Here is a 12,110-nt window from a genome sequence, read left to right as displayed (position 1 = left end):
TTGAAAGAGATCTACATATGTGCAAATTGCAGCTGTGAACGGGAACAAGAGGGCACATCTAAAATATCTATTAGGCCTTAAAGCTGCATTGCAAAGCAAGCAAAACTTCATCAAGTACAGCAGGTTTAGTAATCATTCAGAAACTCTGCAAGAGTAATGTATACATGATACCGTATCAATACAGAACTGCTCCCATGTTTTTCTCTGTGATTCCTACACAATTCAGCTGTTGGATACAATTACTTTGTGTGATGAGCAGCTATCAAGGCTGAGGTAGAAACCAGCAGATGAACGCACGCAGCGATACTGCATCCGTATGACCACAACAAATGCATGTTGTATACCACCAGTACATCATATTTAAATACTATTTTAAACTCTGAAGGTAGAAGTATGCCAAGAGTCCTGCAAAACATGCATGCATACAGTCAAGTATCAGAAAGCATAAAGCTCACTCAGAAGACATTTTCCATCAGCTACAGTACACAAAACTCACTGCACCTGCAGAAACCCCTGCAAGACCCGAAAGGCACACATGAGCTCTCGGGAGAGCTGAGTAGCCATTCCCAATTCTTAACACAGCAGAGGGCAGGCAAAGCCGAGGATCAGGGAAGACGCCTACTGCCCAGCCAACCCCAGCTTCCTGAAAGCGACGCCAGCCCCAAGGGCTCACCCTCTGCACCCTGAGCCCAGACCCGCATACCTGGGGGACACGAGGGCTGCACGCAGCTCCAGCTCCAGGAGCGGGGCCGGGTCACGGAGAGGCCGCCCATGGCTGCCCCACTGGGCCAGCCTGCTCGTCCCCAGCCCCTCGGAAAGGTCCTGCTGCCTCCCACAGGGTCCTGCGGCCCGGCCAAGACTGGGAGAGGCAAGAGGGCAAGGCAGGGCTGGGCCCGGCAAAACCAGCAGCCAGGGCCAGGAACGGGGAGACGCTGCCCTCCTGGGGGGACTGTTCCCATGGTCCAAGCTGGCAGCTCCGGAAGGAAGTCTGGGAGGAAAGGATGGTGAATGGCAGCACAGGGCTTCTGGCTCGCATTCAGGCTTTGCTGCAACCTTTGCTATTTCCAGAGAGCAAGAGGCAGATAGTAAAAAGAAGGGCGAGGACTCGCCTGCCCCACTGTAATGTACACAAGAAAAAAGGAGGGGCTCAGAAGCGTGTGCACCTGACCCTTCTGCCAGCACAATTCCACAGTGAGATTAATGCTGGGGGCTGCCTCAGCGTCTTCCAGAGGCTACACGGCCAGAACTGTCTCCTTCAGTCAACAGAGACTCGCACAAGCCCAGCCCGTGTACATAGCTGAACATACATCCAGGCGTTACGGCAGGGGTACCCCACCCGCTACCTGCCAGGGATGCAGTCATGAGAAGCGCCACAGTTAGCGATGCAACAGATAGCAAATCATTTTTCCTACAACGTAACAGAGGCAGAAAGCATGCAGAGACTAAACACAATTTAAGTACATGTGGATAGTACATGTGGCATGAGGGACAGAGGTAGGAAGAGGAAGACCAGCATGATGCTGGCTTTTCCCTGATAGTATTTTGGAACAGAGCATCACCCAATGATCTCAGACATTTCATTTCTGAGACTGGAGACCCACAGTAAAACTTTTAAAATTAGCATTCTTGCTGCCTTTTTCTGACCATTTGTATTTCCACTATTGTCACACCATCTTCCTCTGATCAAAGTCAGAGCAGTCTATGGTGAAGGATGGAAAAACAAGTAATGACAATGTTAGCAAAGCACAGTATTAAACCATCAGAAACAGTGCCAATACGACAGACAAACAAATGGCAAACACTGGATGTTTCCTTAATCCATTATTTAGGTACAACTTCTGATATGGACATCATCCTGCCTGAAAAAACTCCCCCAACTAACAATGAGTGAGTTCACACTATTTTATGCTACTCAGGAGATACCACTTCAGTTACTCCAGAATAATTAGAACTATGTATCACACTCATGCAGGCAAACTATCTAAGTTGCCTGTGATCTGTCACTGGAGAGAGACAAGAAAGGTGTCTAGGTAGACTTCATCTTCTAATAAATCATTTTGTCTAGCTGGAAAAAGTAGACAAGTTTTCAGATATATTAACTCTTGCTCAGCTCTGAAACAGCACACAAAGTACGAAACAGTTAAGAACAATTATGTCATACTAACTAGACATGCATCAGTAAGACCTGGGCAGGAGGAATATAAAAATAGAGTAGCCCAGAGAGATGGGGGGTGGGGAGATTTTGTACCTGCTGAATGTGAATGTACCTGCTGTGTGTGGATGGAAGGAATAACAATATGCAATAAAAGCAGTTTCTTTGCAGAGCTTATGATATCTGGTATTAGGTAAACATTTTTGTTCCAAAACTTTGTCTTTGGAAGGTGGGATGGTGACTGAGCTGACCATGACAGCAACCACTGTGCCACAGGACCACAAAATACTCTAGCAATACAGATAACTCTTCTCTACAGCTTTCTACCTGGGAGGAGATGTTCTTCTCTCACACACCTCTCTCTCCTCCTGTAAAATACACTGTATTTTTCAGGTCCTCCTAATTGGATTAAAAAAAATTAAAAATCATAGAATGTTTTGAGTTGGAAGGAACTTTAAAGATCATCTAGTTCCAACCCCCCTGCCATGGGCAGGGACACCCTCCACTAGACCACGTTGCCCAAAGCCCCATCCAACCTGGCCTTGAACACTTCCAGGGAGGGGGGCAGCCACAACCTCTCTGGGCAACCTGTTCCAGTGCCTCACCACCCTCACAGTGAAGAATTTCTTCCTAATATCTAATATAAATTTACCCTCCTTCAGCTTAAGGCCATTACCCCTTGTCCTATCACTGTCTTGTAAAAAGTCCCAGCTTTCCTGTAGGCTCCCTGAAAAGTTACAACCTGAAATACTGTGTTGCAAGGAGACATATAATACACTCTAGCTCTTGGTCCACAGGACCGTGGGTCTATGTATTTAGTAGAGTCTTCAACAGAACTGCAACAGGCACAATACAGAAGAGTGAGCGAGATACTCACACATAGCTGAAAACCCAAAACTGTACAGACAAATAAAAGAGTTCAAAGGACAAGCTGAGTTTAGACTAAACGGAATACAGTCTCTTCTTTTGCCAATAAAGGTTAATAAAACCTAAGTAAGACCAACAATTAGACAGCTTGCTTTTCTTTCACATCTACATGCAAGAATGTATGCTCTATGGCCTATTTAGCTACAGGCCATAAGAAGTCACAGTCTGTGAACCTACCTGCCATCTGAAACCAAAATCTGACACTTCTGGTTTGGATACTTTTTTCTCCCTCTCTGCCCCCCTCACCCCCTTCCTGTTTTTGTGGTGTTTTGGTTTTTTTTAAATCCCACCAACAAGGAGTTCTGGACACCATCCTTGCACCGAGCACAACTTCTTGGCAGGCTTTGGCAATTACAAACCACATTCTGAATAGTGGAAAGTCTTAACTAGGCAATATTTTTAATTGTACATATGAAAATTTAAAATCATAAATTGAAAAATTCAGACCTTCAGAAGAAAAAATTGCAATGAATCCATTAAGTCTTCCAGGTACTGCTAACCTGCTTATTGTACACATAGCAAGGAGAAGGTCACATATTATGCTCTGTGTGAATAGTTACAGTGAAGGGGGTGGCAAGCCTGGCAAAGAAAGCAAAACACCACAATACACTATTTCTCCAGTTCCCTTATCCTCTCTTATTTCTACTTCAGGAAGCCAAATGTTTTCTGATGTGATCCAAAGGCAGCAAGCTCTAGTAGTAGTCCCAAAGGCATGCAGAGCACATGCAGGTGAGATGACACTCCTCAGTAACCACATTTCTTTCAGACAGAACCAGATGGAAAAGCTGCACCTCTCGACAATTTTTAAAATAAAAGCCACTGACTACTTTTTGAACTTGGACATTTGCTTAGTGGTGAAGTGACTCATGGTTCTGCCTCCCAAGTCTTCCAGCTTTGCACATACAATGAAGATGGGATCGTACAGCCATGAGAACTGACTAGGTGTTAATGTAAAGTTGAACACACTGCATTTTTAAGAAAAGGGTGGAGTGGGTGGACTGAACCTGTGATTTCAGGAAACATGTAAAATAAGAATTATGCAAAAACAATAAAATTAATGAGCAATGAAAAGAAGAATGCCAAGTGAGAACAGGCAGGAAAAAGGCCTACTCAAAATGAATAGGTCTAGAATGGAAATTTTTCTATCCTTATTGATATATTTATACCTAATTCAGTTTCCTAGCAGACTGTTCATATTTCATTTTGCAGTACTATAGGAAGCCTAACTAAAAAGAGTTACCTAGGAATAATTTGGAAAACAACTATTGAAGGAGTATGACAAAAAGGTCAATCAGTTTATCGTCCAAAAGACCTTGACACGCGATAGGAGAATTACACCTCTGCAACTATGTAAATAGCTGTGTAAGTAAATCAGATAAGTCAAGAAGCAGCAACAGAATCTCAGGTTGCTCACACTGACACATGACGTGCCACTGCAAGATGATACCACGAACACCAATGTTACGGACTAACCTGCTGCCGGACGAAATCAGTGCAAGGTTTCGCAGTGCTGGCAGTCACAGCTGAACCTGCCCAGCAGTTTCTGAGCCATCAGTTTGGCTGATGTCTGGTAATGCTAGCAGGAATGCCGAAGCAAACAAGGGGCCAAAGGACTGACCACTTCCCACACCAGGTAAACAAACTCAGTAGCCTGAGAGAATAGAGGCAATGGCATACTTGGACCAAAAGTCCATTTTACTCATTAATCTCTGTCTTACCAAACACTTAGGCAGCATGTAAATAGAGAAATCTTTCCCCTGACTAACCCCCTTGGCTTTTAGAAATCATGGATTTCCCAGTGTAGAGAAGCAGCATCCACTACACTGCCCAGTCCCATGCCAATGAACTCCACAGTACCATGATGTGCTACATAGAGTACTGCTTCCTTTCTTGTATTTTATATCTGATTGATTTCACTGAGCATCCTAATTAATGTTATTTTAAGGGTGAATAAATAAATATATATTCCTTATTCACCTTCTGCACATCATTCACGATGTCACAGATTTCCAACATCATCTCTTAGTTATTTCATTTTTTTCCGGTTGACTAATACTATCATACTTTAAACTCCTTCCTATTTCTCTGATCACACAGACTGTCCTCAATTTTTTTTCTCCTCCTATATCCTTTTTGAGATGGAGGAAGGCAACCCAAATGCAGATTTTACGATGCAAAAAACCCGTTCATTTATGCAATGACATAGTGAGGGTTTCCTTAAAACTGTAAGATACTAGTCGTATTTTTCCACATCACTGAGTACATCACTGCTGGTTTAGGACATTCCCACCCTATGTCTCTATGACAGATTTGCTACAAGAAATAAAACTATATTACTACAGTCTAGTCAAGCACCAGGACCAAGGAGTGAAAACCTGAAGGTAGCTTACAAGAATCTGAAACACAATAAATTCAGGGGAGAACAGTTATCACTTGGAGTAACCTAATCAGAGGACTGATGAGAAATTAAGCAAACAAAGCTTCCTGGGGTAGTTCCCTTATCAGTGAATGAGGCCTGATACCAACTATCTTGACAGAGATGGAGTACAATAAGTATCGCTTAAGTCATTCTAGAGAGACACAGAGACATGAAGAATATGAAAGTCCTGCTTGGACTGGTAGAGGAGGAAGGGAAGACAAATCAGTTTATCTGAACAATTTTTTCCATTTCTACTTTCTAGACTAACATTTTAATAACTCCCCAGCAATGCTGTTACGTGCAGAGTTGTGTATAGGATGATTTAATCGTGTCTCCACAAACACCCTTCTGGCTCTTCGCATGGCTCTCAACTGAACAGTGTTCACATTACAATTATTGATTTTAAGAAGCCTTTCTTTCAGCTCATGACAAGCATCGGTGAACCCCACGACCACAGGGGCCGGGTCCCTATTTTGGGACACCGTCCGCACACTCTGACATCCCAGCACTTCCCAGAGGCCACAGCAGCCTTCTAGGAAGTGGCATTATCCCAGACCCAGCCCCTCCTTTAGCCAGCTGCAGCTGCTGGGGTGCACATCCATAAAAAAGTTTTTAGGCATCTGATCAGATCTATCTCACTGAGGAAAAGGCAGCAAGTTAGACAGAAACATTCGCTGCTCAGATTTGGGTAGTGAACTGCTACCGTGTTAAAAGAGGAGGAGAAAAAAAAACCCCAAACCAAACAAAAACACCGCACAATATCCCACCATCTTCGGTGTCTGATTGTCTGTTCTGCTCCCTACTTTTCCCACATCAATCATCATAATATGATTTTACTAAATCATGTTATTATTTGGCTTCCACCTTCTCTACGGATGAAGTTACCTGGGGAAAAAAAAAAGGCAGCTGTCACCCATCACAACCACACTTGTGCTCCTTCGTTAGCAAAACTTCTTCTGCCATAGGAGAAAGAATAGCAATTCCCTGATCAATACCAAATCCAGGCACACCAGATGTAGATATTCTGAAATATCTACATCTTGAACAACTTTCCTGTTATCAATGAAAATTGATTGCAATTCTCGACTAGTTATTTTCCAAGAAAGTCTTTCAAAGGAATAGAGAGATCACTAGAAAATACAGGGCCTGAACAAAAATGACAAGCAGTTCAAAGAACTGCTATAAAAAAGGTAGTAACTCCTGCTATAAATTGAGACGGTATTTTAAGGCACACTTAAATAAGAATTTGGCTATTGATATTCATGCAATATTCATATCCTGCAGCTTCTACATGAAAAACTGCAAATATTTCCAAGGAACTTAAATTCCCTCTTTATTTACTCCTCCCTCCTCAAAATGTGGCTTTAGATCCTCTGCAGAGGCACAAAGCAATGCCACATGTTTAACAGTTTACTACCACCTGAATGTGCTGCACTAAAATGTGAAGCGACCCTTTCCCATCACAGTCAAAGCAAGAGAGGACCCACTGCCATCCTTCCCCCCGCACTGTGCACAGGGCTGGAGGACAGACAGCACCCACCCTTGGGCAACAGGGTAGTTTTGGGCAATGGGACACACAGAGGTGCCTGCACACCCAGAAAACCGTCCAGCTGAGTGAGGGTGAAGAGCCTCCCCGCAGCAGGTTCTTCCCACCAGGAGCCTTGCAAGGAGATTTCGTCCACGGCAGCATCGCTACCACTTTTTTTGCTGGCACTTGAACAAGGTGGACACAGAGCAGGAGACAAAAGCCCCGCAAGGACAGCGCAAGGGGGATGAGCGCTCACCAAGAGTGCCAAGCTCCAGGCAGGTAAGCGGTTCTCGTGTTTAAGATGGCAAGACATGTGCTGCTGTATTCAAAGTTTCCTTTATGAGGATCTGCTTGAAAAGTGAGAGAAGGAAAGATCTAGTTTAAAAGGTCACTGAGGTTTAGGAAAAGGGAAAATCCCCCAAAAACCCCACCACTCAATTTCAGAGGGAGGCACTGTCAAGAGGAAAGTTTGACACATTATTGTAAAGAAACAGTGAGATGCAGCCAACAGCCCAGTGCTTTAGCTCTAAATCTTAGCTAGAAAATAATATGCCAGCAGTTGAAATGTACTGAAACTAGAGTATTACTGAAGCAGCGTGTTGCTGGGCACCCAGAAAGAACCACTGAAGAGGGGTGACTAGAAGACGCTTTATACTGAATGCTACAGTCAGAAGGGAAGCTTAAAGGGAAGGATGTGCAGCACTGTGAGTGGGGAGGATGTGCAGAGGATGTCCAGTAAAGGCACAGGGTTCCTGGCATTCGCTCTAGGTACTGTCTGAAGACACAGCAAGGATTCAGATCAACTGATAACCTCGTATCAGACAGAAAACAGACATACTTCTGCCAGTAGAGATCAGTATTTAAATAGGTCACGGTGATGTTTGCCAAAGCGCAGCAAGCCTGTAGAGAAAGCCATTCTAGATGCACGTGCCTTGTTGATGGAGACTGCACAACCAAACCTCTGCTAACAGGGGATGCTGATGGGCAGGACAGCCTCTGCCTCCAGGTCCTGTGAAACTTATGCTGGGAAAAGGGAGATAAGTGACTCCCAGGGAGGAGAGCACACAAAGATGGGGTGGGGGTGTCCTCGTAGCCAAAATAGGCAAGACAAGGTTACTGAGAGAGGTAACAAGTTTCTGACAGAGCAGTGAATATAGGAAGAAAAATGAGAAAAGTCTTTGGGACCACGAGCACGCTTTTCAGGTGTGAAAAGGATCCAGTTTTGCTGCTAAATACACATTAGGAACAAGTTAAGATATGTATCAGCTAGACAGGAGAATAGGTCCCAGCCACAATGACTGTATCTGTCTGTCTTTACCTTTAAGTAAACTGGTTACACATGCTTTTCTTTTGTGCTGAGGAAAATGTCCTACATGGTGCAAATGTTTTGTGTCCTCTCTCTTGGAGACAGACTGGGTGCATGAGCAAACATAATCTTCAGCTGTCTGTGGATCAAAACAAAGATGACATTTCCTTTTGGGTCTGAGGCAGAACCGTAACACACACTGAGACTCTTTTTAAACAGCTGATTAGATTTCAAGAAATAATTTTCTATGTCCTAAGGGAATGTAATGTGCAGAAATGTAATTATCCTGACCATCTCTCCAAAGGTGAAAGTGGTTTGTGTTTCAAGTTGTGCAAGGAAAACAGGTACAAGAAAACGATCTCATTTCTGCTAGTCACATTTTGGGGAACAGTTCATACAATTTTTAAACCAAGTCCCCACAATGCAACTGGAATGCTTCTGTAAGCAGAGTTCTTGCAGACACAACTGAACACCTCCACACACAAGCATGAAACACATTGAGACTGAGCAAAAAAAAAAAAAAAAAAAGAAAAAAAGAGTTGTTAATTGTATTATTAAACCATACATGGCTTTACTCTTGGAGGAGATGTAACTGATGTTAAGATACCAATCACTGCTTCATTTTGGGTAGGCTTTGCATAAGCACTGGGTCAGGTTTTCCAAAAGCAATTTAGGGGTCCGAATTAACTGCATCCCTCTTGAAGATTTTACACTAGAGCACTCTGAAGTTTTCTTAGTTTATTGGAATTGACAGTTCACACTGCCATACTGTAATACTGGAAAGTGTTTGTCAAAAACATCAAATTCAGGTAAAGAGTAGTGTCAAAACCAAAAGGGACTGCTCAGATGCCTAAATTCAACACAAGGTGTGTATCTGTAGACCTCTGTGAGTTGTCCAAGACTGTATAATGGCAGCTGGGCAAAGAACTTCACTGCACAGGTAGTCTTACTTCATATTATAAATCATGTTAGTATTTTTAAATTTGTAGGAGATGTATCATTCCCAAATTTATATGTGTTCAAGGAAGCTATACAAATGAAAGGCAGAAACAAAAGTGGTACAGGAATTAAAAACCTAAACTGGGTAATTTTTCTTACACAAGAGGACAATACTTTGGAGAAAAGGGAAGGAAAAAAAAAGTGAACAGCTCTTAAATGAGAGGGTATTTAGAGCATATTAAAAAGGTAAAAGTAAACATACAACACCTTGAGCTCAAAAACAGAGTCAATACTGCTTACGTAGAGGAAAGCATTTACAGGATGAACCAAATTCCCCCATATGCAAATACTTGAAAGAAAATGAAAGAATCATTTGATTTGGGTTTAAGGGATGACAATAGGAACAAAATGCACACAGCCACTGAACTGATGGTGTAGTGGCCTAGAAAAACAGTTCAGTAGCTTACTTCTAAGGATAGCTTACTTAAGGCAGAAAAAAGTTTGTGTAATGCAGTACATTTATACAAAGATATCGAGGATTGAAGTTTCAAAAGATTTATAAGGTTAGACCACAAAGAAGTGTATTGCTTTTGTGCTCTGGATTCCTTCAATTTCACATTATTCAGTAGTGACAGTGACACCCAATTCTTCTTTGGGGCAGACAGAGAGGTATGATTTCATAAGCCAAATTAATAACTCCTTAGAGGACAGGAGCTGTTCTCTCCTCACATCTCTTTCTACCTTGGACTCCGGCTCTCATCTGATCCCACAAAAAGACTACTCAAATGATTAAAATAATCAATTATCTAAGGTTTTTTTCTTTGTTGGTCTAGTGAATGGACTCATCTTACCTTGTAGTCAGATAACTGGCAGTGCCAGTTCAGAGGGAGGGAAAAAAAATGTAGTTCCAAGCAGGGGGAGGAAGCCCAAGACCTCCCCGCTCAGTGGCAGCAAGGTGTTAATTCACATTGTGGAACATCAGGCTCTTCAGAGCACTCAGCTGTACTTTGAAACTATTGCCTAAGAAAACTATAGTCACCAGATATACAGACATAGTCTAAATCTAGTCTGGGCCGCTTTAAGGAAGAAATTTGAAAAATAAAACCATTTTTGACATATGAAACTTATTTATTACTCTTAAAGATTGCGAGGGACAACCAGAAAGATTCAGATGGCATAAAATCAGTAAGTCTTAGCAACAAGTAAGTTGCTTAATAGAGAACAGTAAGGAGGAGTAACAGATGTGAAAGGGAAGGAAGCCCTCATTAATTTTAAAATGGAGCTTGACCAGTTTAGTCTCTATAAGGAATTATACAACAATTACTGTCTCTAAGGAACTATAGAACTGTTACTATAGCAGAGAACAAGATCCAAGATACAAGCAGCTCCTCTAGTACCATGAACAAACCAGCAATACAAGCATCACAAAATTAATTGCAAGTTATACATCCTAACAGCAGAGTTAATCTTGCTCCTATTACCCTTTCATGCATTTTATAGAGTGCTCTTCACCGTGAATCACATTCGCATGTGAGGTTTTAGCCTGAGCAACACTATTTCAACATGCAACAATGTACAATTTGGATCTATCCATATTACTGTATAAAAACAAGTTTTCAGTTCCTCACTTCTGGGGAGCTTAATTTTTTGGATTATGCTTTAAAACAGTAAATAGTTTCCCAGCTTTAGTTTCCTCTCATCCTACACTCATTTGTTAACTCTCACCCCATCCCAACCTGCCTAATCCTCCCAGGGCAAGGTGGCATTTATCCAAGCTTCATGTCAGCCCTGAGGATGAGAGAGGGAAGCGGGGGGACAGGGCAGGGGGAGAATGAGGAGATGGGAATGAGGAAGGGTAGGAGTGTCCAAAAAAACCCCAGTTTCATCACAGCTGAAGCAGTCAGATGGTAGATCCAGGTCCTAACTATTCTTTCCTTTAGAAAAGGACAATTAAATGTTTTCTCTCTTCATTATCAGTCCTATGTCTGATATATCTTATTACGAAACTTTTTCTCAAGGTTGTCTTTAGTTCCCACTGATGCTGTCTGGATACAAAAGATATGTGTGATAATCTTAGCCTTCCATTCCACAGCTAGATGTCCTTCTGCGCACTCCCATGTATAGACAAAGGGGTGGTGAAACAAAAGGAGATCTTGTTACACAAAGTTTTAAGCATGACATTCAAAAGGAAATCCACAGAAAATTCCAGATGGGAAAATATTTGCAAATGCTCTCCTGTACTTTGCATACATGATTGAACTATACTTACTGTGGAAGTACTTGTAACCATGTACTTATTCTGGCCCTGGATAGTCGCAGTGAAATACTGACATGCCTGCAACAACAGGAAGTGATCATCATTTCTGTGACAGGACCTTGTTCCCATGTGCTCTGGGTAAATACTTTGTGGTGTCATCAAAACTGTGGACTCTTCCTGACCTACTTTTCATTTCATAACTGTCTCTCCCCACTGCTATTTCACCAACCTGCAACAGCCTATGTAAGATGGACTTGGGAGCACCTTGTTCACCTAAGCTATGCACAAGACAGACCAAAGTCCTACTTTACATCAACACCACCTTAGATTAACCGTTGTCAGCAGCCAAATAGAATCATAGAATGGCTTGGGTTGGAAGGGACCTCAAAGATCATCTAGTTCCAACCCCCCTGCTGCGGGCAGGGATACCACATCTTCAGCTAAGTGCTTTATCCTCCTTCAGAGCAAAAGTTTATGAACCACATTTATCAGCCACACAAAGGACAGCCTGCAAGCAATAGATGTCCACCACCTAAGGACAGATTAAATAGCTACCATCCATGAAGTTTACAGCTATCAGGG

General features: G+C 42.5%; 1 protein-coding gene across 13 annotated transcripts in view; it reads right to left on the bottom strand.

Moving 5' to 3' along the window:
- The window catches only part of NCOA7 (nuclear receptor coactivator 7), a 101,458-nt gene that overhangs the window by 29,303 nt on the left and 60,045 nt on the right, over window positions 1–12,110 (bottom strand). Inside the window, exons 1-2 of one of the 13 annotated variants that reach the window (XM_075748012.1) lie at window positions 7,283–7,376; window positions 6,266–6,383 (exon numbers count right to left, since the gene is read on the bottom strand). The exons of 11 other annotated variants lie outside the window; for them this stretch is intronic. The gene's annotated coding sequence lies outside the window, so the exon portion shown is untranslated. Of the gene's footprint in view, window positions 1–6,265; window positions 6,384–7,282; window positions 7,377–11,540; window positions 11,607–12,110 lie in introns of those variants that run through there. One more of the 13 variants, XM_075748014.1, reaches the window with a different exon arrangement.

The sequence above is a fragment of the Balearica regulorum genome, chromosome 3 (genome assembly GCF_011004875.1).
Source record: "Balearica regulorum gibbericeps isolate bBalReg1 chromosome 3, bBalReg1.pri, whole genome shotgun sequence".
Taxonomy (NCBI): domain Eukaryota; kingdom Metazoa; phylum Chordata; class Aves; order Gruiformes; family Gruidae; genus Balearica; species Balearica regulorum.
Note: the sequence above shows the minus strand (reverse complement) of the source record. Positions and strands in the feature narration are given on the sequence as shown.